Raw genomic sequence first — 16,072 nt, 5'->3', positions numbered from 1 at the left:
CTTAAAACTACCCAACAAACTTTCATCCTGCTCAGTCTTCATCAAAATTGAACTTGACCTCTTCTTTTGTGGCATCCAAAGTCTAATGATGTCTGGTTATTTTGTAAACATTTTTATTAGATTATGCTTGTCTTCCCTACTACCCTGTAAGGTCTCTGAGGGAGAAGACCTTTTTCCCCCCCTTTTTACCGTCCTGGCCCCATTCAAAGCCTCCTAGGTATAACCACATAGTCAGAAGTAGAACTCGGTGATTGATTAAGCTTGTCATCCAGCAGTATCAGAGGAAAAGTTTTTCAATTATTCCTTGAATCTCCTAAACCAACTGACACCTAAAAATCTATTATGTCAATAAGTAATAAATTCCAGAAATGGCATAAAAACACAGACCATATTTAAAAAGGCTTCATAGCAGACACTTGGTATTTGGTAAAAGTGAACTTAATCATTATCCTATGAATTCATATCGGATGCACAATTATACTTGAACAAACAAGTTCACCCTGTCCTCTTTTTTTTTTATTATTTAAAGGGAAATTTTGAAAGCCACAAAACTTCTGAAGCTCAATAATAAAAGTCAAGTTAATGTTTTATCTTGCTATTAAAGTAATTGGAAATTGCAGGCAGTTTTGTGACAGGGATCATTGGAGAGAAGCGTTCAGGGACAGAACACAGAAGTTAAGGGAGCAGGTGACAGAAGAGCTCTTCTCAGATGACTTATTTCCAACAGTAGGTGAAAGGTTAGTGTTCCTGCTGGCCTGTACCTCACACGTTGTCTCTCGAAGGTTACATGGTGCAGTTGCATTGAGCAAAGTTGGAAGAAGCAAGAAAAGTTTCATCTCCACATTCTGATGCAGACCAGTCTTGGGTACATGGTCCTTTTCTTCAGAGAATGTGACAATCATGATGAACTACTAAATGGACCTCCGTTCCTTTCCACAGAAAAGTTCTCAAATTGTAGTTAGGTGATTAATGCCCTCTGTCATAAGTTATATGGAATTATATTTCTTTTTCAGATTTTTACTTTTTCCTTCCATTTAATAGTCTGATTTATTTTAATGGCTATAATGCATTCTGGCAAAATCCATTTAATTTTGCATTATCTATATTGAATGCCTCTAATAAAAGTATTAATCAAAAAAGCATGGGAGAATATCCTGAAAATGATAAATGAGGCTTAGTGTTTGTTTTATGAATCAGCCCTATTTTAATAATTTTGCAAATTTATATGGGTTAGATAAGAAACCTGAGACAGCAGAATGTCCTTCAGTAAAGCCACAATGGCCAAAATGGTGGTGAGCAGAGAGAAGCATTTCTTTCCATTTCTTGTATGCTTAATTCTCATTTGTGGGTGTAGGCATTGAACACTGCAAATGTTAACCTAGAAGTTTCCACTTGACAATGGATGGTTTTATTCAAGTGAAGGCAACTGAATATTAATATATAACTTTTTTAAATAGGAGGAACCTTATTTTATATTTTCCACCGGTTCAAAACTGAGATTTCATATATATATATATATATATATATATATATATATATATATATATATATATATATATATATTTTTTTTTTTTTTTTTGGCTTTCTTTGCTTCTGTTTAACTTCACCTAAATATCCTAGGACTGCCAGGTACAGTGGTGCAGGCCTGCAATCCTAGCTATTCAGGAGGCTGAGGCAGGAGGATTGTAAATTCAAGGTCAGCCTGGGAGACTTAGAAAGACCCTGTTTCAAAATAAAATAAAAAATCTGGGAGTGCAGCTCAGTGGAAGAGCATATATCCCAGCACGCACGTTCAATCCATAGGATCACAAATAAATAAATAAATATCCTGAGGCAATCATGATAACAGAATCAGCTGCAGCATTAACTAAGGACATCCATAGCAGTTTTTCCAAAGGACAGAGTTCTGTGAATGGGGAGCTTCATTCTTTGTGGGAAATGTATAGAGATGTTTACCATTACACAGGTATTTTGACCCATTTTTCCAATAATCATCATCTCACTTGATGATACAATCATTTTGCTCTCTTAAAACCAAAAGCCTCATATATTTCCCTACTTTTTAATTATCTATGTACTTCTTTGCAATTCTGATGGAGTTCTTTATTGACAAGTCTAACATTAAGATGTGAACATAGATATGTTTTCCCTAATTTTTTTTTCAGTATTTTAGCTTTTACTTAAAGTGGTGGCCAATTAAGATTCAGTTTATATAGAAAATACTGTTTAAGTCTGCTTTTTCACCTCTGTGACCCAAAGACTAGACAAGAACAGTTTTAAGGAGTTTATTTGGGGCCCATGGTTTCAGAGGTCTCAGTCCATAGATGGCTGACTCCATTCCTTGGGACCTGAGGTGAGGCAGAACATATGGCAGAAGTGTGTGGTTCAGCAAAGTGTCTCAGGATATGGCAAATCAGGAGAGAGAGAGAGAGAGAGAGAGAGAGAGAGAGAGAGAGAGAGAGATATCTCAGAGACCTCTCATTTATCAGGGACAAAATAAAAAAGCACACCCCAATGACCTGTCTCCTCCACCCACAACTTATCTGCCTACAGTTAACAACCAATTAATCCCTATCAGCAGATTAATGAATGCACTGATTAAGTTGAAACTCCCATAACCCAATCATTTCACCTCTAAATTTTCTTTTGTAGTCTCACACACTTATGAGCTTTCAGGGGAACCTCATATTTAAACCATAACAAATGCTCTCACAAAATACAAAATACATGCTCAATTACATCCACATCCACGAGAAATAATACAATTCTTAACAGGAGTTATTCTTTCACATTCTTTATTTTGTGGAGTCATTCTGTTGTATTTTAGGAAGTTTTTTTGGTTCTCTTCATATTATTTTTGTTGGATTTGCCAAGAAACTTGTAACTAACTCCTAGTTCAGGGAATATTTTTGTGAAAGTCATTATATGGATTATTGCTCATGTCTTAGGAGAAGAAAGCATTAGGAATATATTTTAAATAAATCAAACAAGGATGTTGCTTTGGTTCAGTTGAACAACCAGTTAATTTGATGAAATACTAACTGAATGATTTACTTCAGAGAGCCCTCAAAATACAGTTGCTACATTTGAATCTGATAAGATTTTATTCCCAGTTCAACTCATTACTTATTGACGACCTTTGTGAAACCATTGTCTGCTTAACAAATTTCAACTTAAATGTCAGATAAGACGGTGGACTCTGAGGACACAAAAGGATCACCCAGATTTTCTGTGTCTGTGCAGCAAACTGAAGTTCAAATTTGAGTAGAGTGTTTGCATTTTTATTATTCTCCCCATCCTTTAGCCTTAGGACCTCAAAGTTGCATTTCTGCCTCCCCACCAAATCGCAGAGATAAGACTACTGACTCTAGTTGACAGACAGCCAGGGCTCTGGCCTCAGAAAAGCACATGGTACATCTAAAGTGACAGCATTCACTCCAGTCCAGGACATAATTCCCTGTGGGAACAGGGTTCCCAGTGCTGATCTATTGAATTTATCAAGAGAAATTGGAATAGTAGAATGAATTGGACATCACTCTCCTGTGTTCATATATGAATACCCCACCAGGGTAACTCGGCATCATGTACAACCACAAGAATGGGATCCTAATTAGGATAAGTGATACTCCATGTATGTATAATATATTACAATACACTCTACTGTCATGTATATCTAAAAAGAACAAAGAAAAAAGGAAATTGGAATTATATGACTTTATGTGAAATATCTTGATTTTGGAACATTGTTCAAAATTTTTCATCAGATTATCATGGAGACCAAGGAAGATATTTCTGGGACCAAATGTGTCCATCAACTCCTGCTTTGCTATTTCTCAGAGACATCTTTTAAGAGGAGAGTGCTCAGTGGCCTCCTCTCCACTGCCCTGCTTGGCAGGGCTCCTGCAGAACTGGAATAACATAATTTCTTACCCTGTCTAGCACTTCCTGGCCCATAACTCCTAGTGATTTTGCTAGAAATTACTGTCTTAGGCTGGAGGTATAGCTCAGTTGGTAGAGTGCTTACCTCGCATGCACAAGTCCTTGGGTTCAATACCCAGCACCACCCAAAGAAAGGAAATAGTGTCTTATGCTCCAGTTTATCTTATGAACCTCTAAGTATGTAAACCACAAACATTTGCATAAGTTGCAGAAAATTTAGATTGTTTGCTCCTCGGGGAGACCTTGAAGTGCTAGAAGTCAATTCCTGGCTGCTACCTAATTTTAAAGTGCCAGGTTTTACAACTTTTACTGCTAAGTTCTCCGGCTATACTTGAAATACCCATGAGCACACGCACACGTGCGCATGTGCGCGCACACACAGACACACACACACACACACACACATGCATATGGAGCTTGAACATTTCCCTTAATGGAGCCACATTAAAAAAAAATTTGAGATTCCATCATCTGATTAATTCTAGCCATGTTAAGGGATGGGTATTCAAGATGGCTTGAGTTCAGACCCGAACTATAAGAATTTCTTGATTTTATTTTCATTGAACGAAGACATAAAAAATCTCATAAAATCATACCACATTCAGCCAACAATGGATGTTCATATGTAAATGACCACAGGGAATAAATATTCAAAAGAGATTTATGCAAAAATGATAATTTCGATCATTTTAATTGTACAGTAGCCTACAAGGTGCATGAAAATGACCCGTGTTATACACAGAGCCTATTGGTTATTCATTGGACAACACTGGCTCCAAAAAAGGGGCAGAATCATATTCTTCTGTCATCCTGACAACAGAGACTGATGTTGACCATAATTAGACTAATTGAACAGTGAGTGGGCGCTATATAATTCAATTAGTGCATAAATAAGCAGAGCGTTCTGGTGATTTTCATTTGTTTTCCTCTAGAATATGTTGATCTGGAACATGAATACAATTCTTCATTGATTTTATTGTATTTTCAGAGTGTTTGAAGTTACTTTTGAAAAATAAAAGGGTATTTCTAGCAGGCAAGCTCAAAGACCAACATGGAAACATCTTAGGATTCTTTTAGGGACAGAATCTATAGAAGAGTTAAAATTGAAACCTACCTTTACCAGCATGTTATGTGTTTGTTTAGTAACTGGCCACACAGATGTTGAAGTCAGAGAACCTGCATTCAAACACCATGTAGGAGCTCAGTTGTCATTTGTAAATAACTTTCTTAAGCCCCAGTTTCCCATATTTAAAATATAATAATAGCAAACACTTCCACTAAGGGTCATTCTAAAATAAAATGATGTGTGTCAAAAAGTCTCTTTAGCAGATAGCAATGTGCAATATCTATCTATCTATCTATCTATCTATCTATCTATCTATCTATCTATCTATCTATCTAATCAATCATCTATTCATCTTTCTAACCATCTGTTCAATCCTACTTCTTATCATCCTTATCATTTGTGGCCTTGCAGAGGTAAAGCAGGAATTCCTATGCATAAAATGATTCTTCAGGCATTGTTTTTCTTTCCATTAAGTGGACTTGTCTGCATTATTTGACATTTCTTATCTATAAAACTTGTATTCAATAGTTTACACCTACAAAAATACCCACATAGCTTGTTTTTGTAAATCTAAACAAATAGCTCCAAATGGATTGGATTGGAGCTTTATTCTTCAAGACAAAATGTTTAAACCTTAAAAAAAGATGTTTTCCATTTTGATTATTGTATTTAAAGGATGCATTCTGTAAGTATTTAGAATTTTAATTCACTCCAGTCAGAGGATGTTTTTTGAGTGTATCATACACACCAGATGTTATGCTTGCTGTAGAAATAAAAAAGACCAGTCATGATACCCCTCCAGCCACCAGAGAGATCTCTTTATGCCCTGAATTCTGAAGCAGAATAGATCAATGGACATATTTAAGAAACACAAGGGCCCTTTTTGTCTAAGTTCCTGAGTGAACTGCACTTCTGTCCTCTTGGCTCTCTGGGCAGCACCATGGTGCTTAGCAAGAACATTTTTCCATAGGAAGCAAAATGGTAACCAAGAAGAAAGAAGATTGGTATGAAGTAAAAAACACCTCATATGTTCAATATCAGAAATACTGGATGCTAGTCCTAAGGACATAGGGAACCAAAATTGCATCTGATGTCCTCAAAGGTCGTGGGTTTGAAGTAAGCCTTGCTGACCTGAAAAATAACAAAATTATATTTAGGAAATTCAAGCTAACTACGGAAGATATTGAGGGTAAATGCTGCCTGAGTAAGTTCCATGGCATGGATCTTACTTATGAAACAATGTACTCCAGGATCAAAAACATGGTACCCTGTGATTGAAACGCGTTTTGGCATTGGATGGCATTGGTAGAGTTGATGGTTATTTGCTCTGCTGGTTCTGTGTTGTTGTTTAAATGAAACTGACAAGTACAGAAGACTGCCCATACTCTTCCCCATGTCCACCCCATTCAGAAAAAGATAACAGCAGTCATGTCCCAAGAGATGCATACAAATGACATAAAAGAAGAGGTCAGTGAATTGATTCCAGACAGCATCAGGAAAGATGCAAAAAAAGTTTGCCAATGTATTTCCTTCTTCCAGGGTGTCTTCATTAGAATAGCAAAAGTACCAACGAAGCCCATGTTTGAACTGGGAGCCCATGAAGCCTCGTGGTGAAGGTAGTCATTCTGGGGATGAGGCAGGTGCTAATAAGGAATGATCTACACTGACGCATATGAACCATCAATCCAAGAATCTGTCTGAAATTCAGATATTTAACAGTGACAAGGTCCTGTTTATGATAGAAAAAGAAAGGGGAGAAAGGAAGAAAGTAAATTAGTTCTTTACCTCTAGAATCTGAATTTGGCACTAATTCAAATGTGATATTCCCTTGGGCACTTCTGAGAATCCAGCAAAATTGTCGTTAGTGACTTCATGTAAGGTTCACAGTGACAGAGAACTAACTCACTGTCTTCATATAAACAAACCCAAACCGGCTTCTATATATTGGCTTCCAGGCCATTGTAGGCTGAGTAAAAAGCAAGCTGACACCAACCTCAAATGTTCCCACTAGCGATGACTTTTTAAAGTAGTTCAAATATGATTCTTTAGTCACTTAGGGCCTACCTGCTTTGCATCTCCCATGAAACTTTACCTGACCCCTGGTAAAATGCAATCCTGTATTTAGAATACCCCAAAGTGCTCTTGGAAGCTCTCTAATATAAAAGATTCCTCACAGTGCTACTAATTACCACATCTATGCCCATATACACACACACATACACACACACACATACATGCATGCATTCACATAGCCTTGGGACTGTCTTACTGTCTTTTTCTATGAAAGACCTCCCTTCTCATGTGGCTCTGTTACTGCCCAACAAGATTTGGTGAATAGCAAATGTGCCAGTGGACATCAATTTTTGCTGATCAGCCCCCAACTCCCTGGGACCCCTTTAAATGTATGTGCCAAGGACTGAACAGAGAACCGAGGTTTCAAAGTACTTGACCTTGGAGAACATAGACTCTAAATGGGGACAAGAGTCTTATGAATCATTTTAATGTAATACTGTACTTTCTCTTGAAGAAAGATATCCAGAGACATAAAATGATGGAGCAGTTATCTTGGTTTGGGGCAAGTGGGGAAAGGTTTTGTGTAGTAGATGAAGTCTGAGCAATACCTTGAATAATAATGAAGACTTTGGTAAAACAGGAGAATCTTTTTCAGCAGAGAGAATAACAGAAGTGAGAAGTGAGAAACTTGGGGATGTATCATTGGCTTCACCTTCGTTCTCAGTAGCATCGATGTTAAACTACCAGTGATGGAAAGACTTCACCATAACTTGATGGAAACTTTCTCATTGAGTTTTTATAATCAGCCTTACGTGGTTGAAATCATTAGTCCTGTTTTAGATATGTGGAACTGTGCCTAGAAAATTAACCAACCACTGCAGTGACCATGATATGCCTCATTGGGGTTGGGAGCTCTCCAAGATCCACAGCCATGTCCCCAGGCCACACACCTTCAGTGTGGTAAGGTCCTTACTGTTCTCCTGTCATGGGGGTCTGAACTGTATTAGAATTGAGACATTCCTTGATCATTTTTCAGACCAAAAGAAATGTTCACAATGTACATGTCGATTATGTCTCATATTGTCCAAGGGTCGCTGTGTCCCTGGATATGTTACTGCTTTACCATAAAGCATGAAGCGGAAAAATTGTTAGGAAGAATACATAGGGACTAGAGCCTTCCCCATGACCAGCTAAGGAGATTGGCCTCGGCTGGAGGAGACCGTCTTTGGGTGTGAATGTGTGTACATTAAGAACCTGTCAAGGAAAACAGAGTCACAATGGAAGTTCAGGGCAGGAGGTAAAGATGAACATATCAAGGTCTTATTCGCAACAGTATTGAAAATAAAAAGAAAATGAATTCATGAACACACACACACACACACACACACACACAAAATGGTAAAACCGCTCGAAAGGTAGCAGGTCAAATGGGCCGTGAGTGAGTAAAGAAGTCATCTTGTTTATGTCCAGACTTTGACCTAGAGATGAAAACCCTATATGGGATATTGAGGAAAGAGGTCCCTGATTGACTAGCTGACAGTGAACTGGTGGACAGGAGCATGAAGAGCGAGGAGAACTGAGACCCCCAAATTGGAACTCCAGCAGTGAACCCCTGTAGTGAAACAACCAGTGCCTGCTAATTAGTGCCCCCCCACAGAACAATGAAACTTATCCATGTTGTGTGTGTGTGTGTGTGTGTGTGTGTTTTAACAAGACAATAAAACCAGTAGATGCCCTACTTTTGAGTATGGGGTGCAGAAGGAGTAAAGGAAAGAATAAGCATTCAGAAATGCAGGAGGTGAGCGCTTTGCCTAGAACAACAGGCTCCAGGAAGCCTCCTGAAGGGGAATCTACTCACTGTGTGTATGAAGGTGTCACAGAACTTCCAAAGGAGCATTTTATCTTGGAGATTGAGGCCTATTTATAAGTTTTAATATTTATTTTTAAAATATATCTTACATTTTATTTACATATATCACATTTTGCCACATTGTCAACATAAATATGAGCATTACTTTAAGTAGTTATTTATCTGCGATACATTTTATTTTATAAAATGTTAGTGGTGATGGCAGCTAAGAGCTGATACCTAGAATGAGCAAGTTTACCAAGTTAAAAAAAAATTTTTTTCTAGAATGTTTTCTTTTTGTGAGAAAATTTTTGGATAGTGTGAAAGAATGTTTTTCACTTCATTTTTTTTTTCATTTTTACTGCAAATAATACAGAATGTTGTAGTTTTAAAAAAATATTCAAGAGCTTCCTGAGATTTTCTTAAGGCTCCTTTCAGTCATTTTATATTACAATAATTTTCTTTGGGGGATGAAGATTGTGTCATCAGTCCTAAGAATAATTAAATATTCCGGCATTACCTTTTCTACCTCTGTTAAGACTGTTTACAAATGCCTTTAAGTTTAAAGGAATTCTCCAGGATTACTTTCATGAACTTCAAAAAAAAAAAAATCTTTCATTACTTTGCAGATTGAAATTTTATCTTAAAATTACTTTGTACCGTATCGTATTTGGATAGACGACTCAATGAAGACATCAACTACCGTTAAATGGAAGGGATGTTTCAATGCAGAATAATTTTATATCATCAGTCAGATCGTAAGCATCTTGTCTTGTAGCAATATTCATAACGGCATACTGGATATGCAGCTAAACACACTGCTTGATTTTATTTTCAATTTATTTCAGACAACTGTGAGCGTGGAGATCATTGACAGGACTATAACTCTTGAGTTTACCGTTTTACTTTTGCTGGGAAGTATTATTTCCTTGCTATGCTCTGAGCTCCCTTCTTTTAGTGTGTCCCCTGGAAGACAAATCTCTTCTTATTAGTATATGGCATCTGCATTGTTCATCACCAGGCTAATCATTTCACCACCATTTGCAATAGTTGGAAAACTACTTTCACAATATACAGGAATCTAGAATCAGTAACCTGGATCTTGTTGATCACAGCCAATTATGGGGCTCTATGTGTCTTTTGGTAGGAAATATATTATTATGTAATATATAAACTTGCAGGGCCTAAATATTTTTGTTAGGGGGCAGGTGTATCTTTCTTGTTTGTGCTGAAATATCAGTGGCAAGGAGACATCCTCATTGGGAACAAATAGCCAAGTAAGAGATCTCGCTAGAATCTGCCTTTTGCTGCAGAAATAGAAACATTTGCAGGATCTCTGGAACACACTTGCTCTTCGCTGATGATCTTGAGCCTGACTCCAGCCCTGTGTCCTAGGACCTAGTTGTAAGGACCTCAGTGAGGATCTAATGAGGGGGTATCTGACTGTGCATCTTTAGAATCAGGATTGAAAACAGGCTTCCTAAGGTTTTCAAAGAGTCTGACTTTTGTATTTCCCTATGCTTTTAAATGCATGTGGTTGATTTTTCCCCCCAGTAACCAGCATGTAAGCTTTAAACTGAATGCTGTGGGCTGAAAGCCTACCCTCTGTGTCAAATGAATTTTCACTCCAGGGGCACCTTCATCTCCTCCCTGTCTGTTCTCCACTCACCCAAGGGTGGACTGTTGGAGTCTCAGAAATATGATTATCATATTCATAAAAAAAATGTGTGCACCGTGCATTATAGAACGTCATGGAGAAAAATGGAAATACCTCTGAATTGTCAAGGCCGTGAACTTGCCTTCCTTAAAGGTTTGCCACATTCATGCATTCACTTCCTCACATGTTCAGTAAGTAATGACTGAGCATCAGATGAATGCTAGAGGCAACGCTCATCTGGATCATAAGCCTTGTGTTAAGTGCTTGACCCTCTCAGATAGGAAGCAGACACTAATTACATGTTCAAATACAGAGGTAAATATCTATATGAGCAAACAAATAACATATATTCACTTCAAACAGATCGGTAGAAACCAGGTGCGGTGGGTGATGCACACCTATAATCCCAGCAGCTTGGGAGGCTGAGACAGGAGGATTGTGAGTTCACAGCCAGCCTCAGCAAAAGTGAGGCACTAAGCAACTCAGTGAGACCCTGTCTCTAAAATAAAATGCAAAATAGGGCTGGGGATGTGGGTCAGGGGTTCACTGCCCCTGAGTTCAATCCCTAGTACCAAAAAAAAAAAAAAAAAAAAAAAGCAAAGAAGGAGAAATACTAGAAACCTATAGCAACCAACATGTATCTAGGGGATCACATTCAACCTTCCAGAAGTAGTGGCCTTTGGGGATAAAGTGATATTAGGTCATTAATATTCATCCAGGTGAAAGTTGAGGATAATATGGAGAAGCTTTTTTGGCAACATGGAGGAACTATCATAATTCTTTGGGTTTTGGGGAGTTTATCACATTGTTTCCAGTTTAGGGCAAGTTGATGTTATGTGGGATCCAGAAGCATGAACTAATCTGTGACCTTTAAAACGTTTAAATATTTACATTGTCCACTTAAAAATATTTTCTGTGCAATCACTCATGGTGGGGCAGGTGCCAGTTACGATTTTGTTTTAAATTGCAAAAAGATCTCATCCAGGCTGAGGTCTTCACTTTCAGGAAATTGTATTTTGTCATGTATGTAAAATGTGTGTGTATGAAACTGAGTTCAGAGGTGGGCTGTTTCAGATTTATTATGGAAATATTTTGGCTTCAGTTATGGATTGGTACTTTGGGTAGGACCCCCCAGTCTGCCACTTAACCCAGTTCTGTTTAACTCCGGAAACACCTGGCCAATGCTTCTTGAATTGGGTCGAGGCCCGTAAACCTGCCTGGGTGGAAACAGATGATAACCTGCTGAAAGGGCTCTAGGAAGCCTCCTTGTTCCTTTCCAAGATGTCATGGTTGGCCAACTGCAGTTTTAAAAACTATGGATGAAATTCCTTCCGTGTCCCTTGTGGGATGGCAGAGGGTGGGTGTGAGTTGTAGGGTCTGAAGCTTGCCGGGGAGTGGCCATGCTGAGATTTCAAGTCCTGCAACTGAAGGATTGCTTCCAACAGTCGTGAGGAAGGCCCGGCTGGGGCTGCTGAGTCCTCCTGTCTGCCATGCTCAACCGGGACAGAATGGGCCTTGGCCAAGACAAAGGGCCAGCAGCCCCGCATCCTCAGTGGCTGTCACAGATCAGAGGGAGATTTCAGGTTTTATCTTTGGATGACATGTTGAGCTGTCAGAGAGAAAGAGCTGCCTCAATACAGGTTTGCCAGAGTCAGGCACCACCGTGAATACATTTAAAGGCACCTTCCCCAGCTTCGCCTCCTCCTGCTGAGACATCACAGGGCCAGCCAGCCGGAGCAGCTAAGACTAAGAACCCACAGGTTCCGGAGCATGAATAATAACGGATGTAACCATATTTTGCATTTATATAGCCCTTTTACACTTGGGTCTTCACAATAACCCGGAATGGTGGGCTGAGCAGGTGTTATTATCTGTTTTACAGAAATACCTCCCAGAGGCAAGGAGCACGTGGGAAGAGGTGAACGGATAGAAATGCAAGCTGATGAGGCTAATGGGCCTTGAAAAAAGCAAGATAGAAAATGAGTGTGTTTAGAGGGAGGAAAGTTGCATTAAACATCTATGGTCGGGTTTTTAGTTTCTTCCCGCTGCTTGTGTTATTTATTTTTTAATTAGTTACATCAAAAATGTTGGTTTATGAACTCACGACGGTGGTATCATGAGTGTGTTTGTTTACAGAAGAGATCTTAAGTTCACAGGCCCGGAAAGGCTAGGCAGACGGCCTGGCCAAAAAGGTGGGTGGCCCGGACTGTGCTTCAGTGAGAAGCCCGAGCCTCTCTTAGAGTGGACACTACCAGTTGCAGATAAGGTTCTCTGCAGGAATGCAGGAGAGGGTCCCTGGGTGACGTCCTTGGTCAGGAATACTCCCATGTTACACAGAAGCTCTCATTTGAAATATTTGTAACTAGAATTTTTAAAAATTATGAAACACCCAAAGGCCCAAGAAAATGTCTTGAATGTGGATTCAGCACACCCACTGCCAATTCCCAACACCTACAACCAACCGCCTGAGTATTAAAAATTCTGATTATACTCAGAATGGTCTACCACTCCTCTTTCCACTGAAAGAGATCCTGAAATCTGTTCCCGGAGAGAATCTTTGCCTTGAACCTACTCTAGATGTTAGTAGTGACATCTTTGAACGACTGCTGTTGATCATGGGGAGCAGCTTCAGCATTCCAAAGTGTATTGAGAGCCCTTTGAGTGACTTCTCATTAGAGATAACTTATACCTTTGACACCAAAAATTCCCTGAGCCATTCTCTAAAGGGTATGTGGACTGTTCAAATAAATGCATCCCTGTGGGAGCAGGAGGACATTGTTATCTCCATGTCAGTAGGTTTTCCTTTCATTTTTATGGACTTCTAAGTTGAAGCGGTCACATCCCTCTAGATAGTAAAAGTAATGTTATCCACAGTTTTGTAGAAAGGAGCATCCCATCTGCTTTAACCACTGAGCTAAATCTAATGCATAAGAAGTGCAGTCATTTTCAACATTTTCTGAATGCCAGAATGTGGTGTAAAGCAAGAAGTATGAATTTGAGTGACCAATAATCCAAAACTATATCATCTGCCAGTGGAACACAAGGTAGCTAACTGGGTGACTCCTCGGAGCCAATGTAACTCTGGGCCATAACTCTTGGACATAGGCATCTGAGCTCATTTATTTTCAAATAGGAAAACTGAGGGGCAGAAAAGCACAATGTGAGTATTTCAACTTCTTCATGGGGTTAATGAAGTGAGTGTCTTAAGGGCTTTTTTTTTTTTTTTTTTAAATCCAGTGCTAGTCTCTAGGAATACAGAAAAATAAGTGCTAGCCCCCAAGCCGGCACATACATACACACACACAAATACACTGGAGAGGCTTGGAGTAGACTCGTAAGACTCCTCTCATCTTCCCATCTCACTTCTTCCCTCCTCCGGTTCTTTCTCTCCTCCTTTTTAAGGAGTTCTGAATTTCAGTGTCACAATGGGGACATGGTTATGCTTGCTGGTAAAAACTGTACTGGATAATCTCATTGAGGGAGAGAACGCAATTATATATTAGAAATGAGAACATTGAGATAATTTGAAAGAGTCTAAAATGTTTCTGTGATGGGAGACAATTCATTTCACCAATTACCCAAGAAATATTATTTCCAAAGGGAAGATAAGCTAACAAAAGGTAAGACAGAAAGAGGGGGAAAAAAGTCACAATCTCCATTATCCAGCAACAAGGGCTGTTTATATTTCAATGTGTGATGTTTGTGACTTTTCTCATGCGAATTTATGTGTTTACAAAAATTGATTCCCACTCTACATTATTCTTCCATTCAAGGATTTTCAAACTGTGACTTAAGACCAATTAGTGGGTTAGAAAATCAATTCCGTGGGTAATAAGTAGTATTAAAATAATTAACTTAACTGGAACATAAAGTAAGAGAATAAATGGAACAAAGGGGAATCTTTTTTCAGTTGTACATACATGTGCACACACATGCACAGATGTGTTTGGAGTCACGGTGTGAAGTGATTTCTTTTTTGAATGATTGAAGATTATTGATATAAAATGGCGGGTTTCATTCTTATTGACAGCAAAAATACCTGAATCACTACTACAGCCTGTCTCCTTTTCGTATTTATTGTGAAATCACTCCCTTTTAAACCAATAATGTCATCCAGAGTCATTTTGAATTCTTCCTGAACATTTCATCAGTGAATCCCCTTCTGTTGAGCACTCAGTTAGTTCTTGCTTTGTGGTTACATGCAACACTATGGTGAACATCTATGTGTAGACTTCCAATTATTTCTGCAGAATAAAGAAGCTAAGGATCTCCAGCTGTGAATGTTTGGGTTGTGCCTAGACGATGTGGTATTAGGTTGTGAGCAGGTCATCCAAACTTTCTTGTCTGCTTGATGAGCAAACAGAATTTTTCAGCTTGGAGGGTGTCTTGGCTGTTTCAACTGTTAATCTCACTCCACTTCCATCTTGGAAGAGACTTCCGGTGACTTTGATCATCATGAGAAATAGTTCGCAAACCATTTCATTTCTGCTTAAAATATTCTGGGAAATTAGTTGTACTCTCCTTTGGGCCTATGTTATTGCTACCTTAATATAGCAACAAAACACCAGGTACTTAGGATTCCTGCATCCATTGTGGTGGAGACATCCAGGTGTTTGTGTCCCCAGATGTTTATTTCTAAGGCCAGCTGACTCAGGAATAAAAAAACTCAGAAGTTTTTTTTTTTTTTCTTTCTTTCTTTATTTGGCTGACAGTTTTCTTTGGGCCAAATCAGAGAATTAATCTAACTTCCAAGGATTGGATCATAAGTTGATTAATTACATCTCATACAGGGGCAGTGGCCTCAGCTCATTCTACTGTTGACTTTTCTTGGAAGGAAACCCCTTTCTATTGGTTAATAGAAAACCCTGTCCATTGGTCAGTCACTCTATCGTCATTTGAAATAGAGTGTGGCCTTAAGGGTTGTGGAGAAGGTTTTAAATGACTAAACCTTGCTGACATTCAATCAAAGTTAAAGTTTTGCTTGTTTTAACACTTCTATCATAAAGAGCAATTTATGTTTACTAGAAGCAGTCTCGTAATTTCTTTATCTCCACCCACATAGGCACACGATTCATTATGTTAAAATTACACACTGTGACAAATCTCTCTATGCATCCTGCACAGGAGGCAAGCTTTCTGAAATTTATTTGGCATAATGAATAAATGTATCAGAAGATCAAAAAGTTGTCTCCAGAGTCTGCCTAAGATTCCTTTGAATGGAAACCTTTCTACATGTTCTGTGATTTGATAAGAGCAGAGCTAAAATTGCCTATCATAATAATTATTTCCAGTCGATAGGCTAACCAGGGTTTTCCGCAAGCTGCAGAAACCGTACCAGCATGTGGTCACTATCTATAAAGGGCTTTCATGTTTCCATTCTCACTCAGAAGTGTGAAAACTTGTCAAATTAACTCTGTAGAGCAAGGCCTGAAACTAGGGTTCTTGTATGTAAATAAAGCGGAATCACAGCCTAGCTGTTTGGAAGTGTGTGCCCCTCTTCTCTGTGGAGGTCATGACAAACTATCATGTCAGATGCAGTAAAGTCTCA

This window comes from Callospermophilus lateralis, chromosome 20 (assembly GCF_048772815.1).
Source record: "Callospermophilus lateralis isolate mCalLat2 chromosome 20, mCalLat2.hap1, whole genome shotgun sequence".
In the NCBI taxonomy this organism is placed as follows: Eukaryota; Metazoa; Chordata; class Mammalia; order Rodentia; family Sciuridae; genus Callospermophilus; species Callospermophilus lateralis.
Note: the sequence above shows the minus strand (reverse complement) of the source record.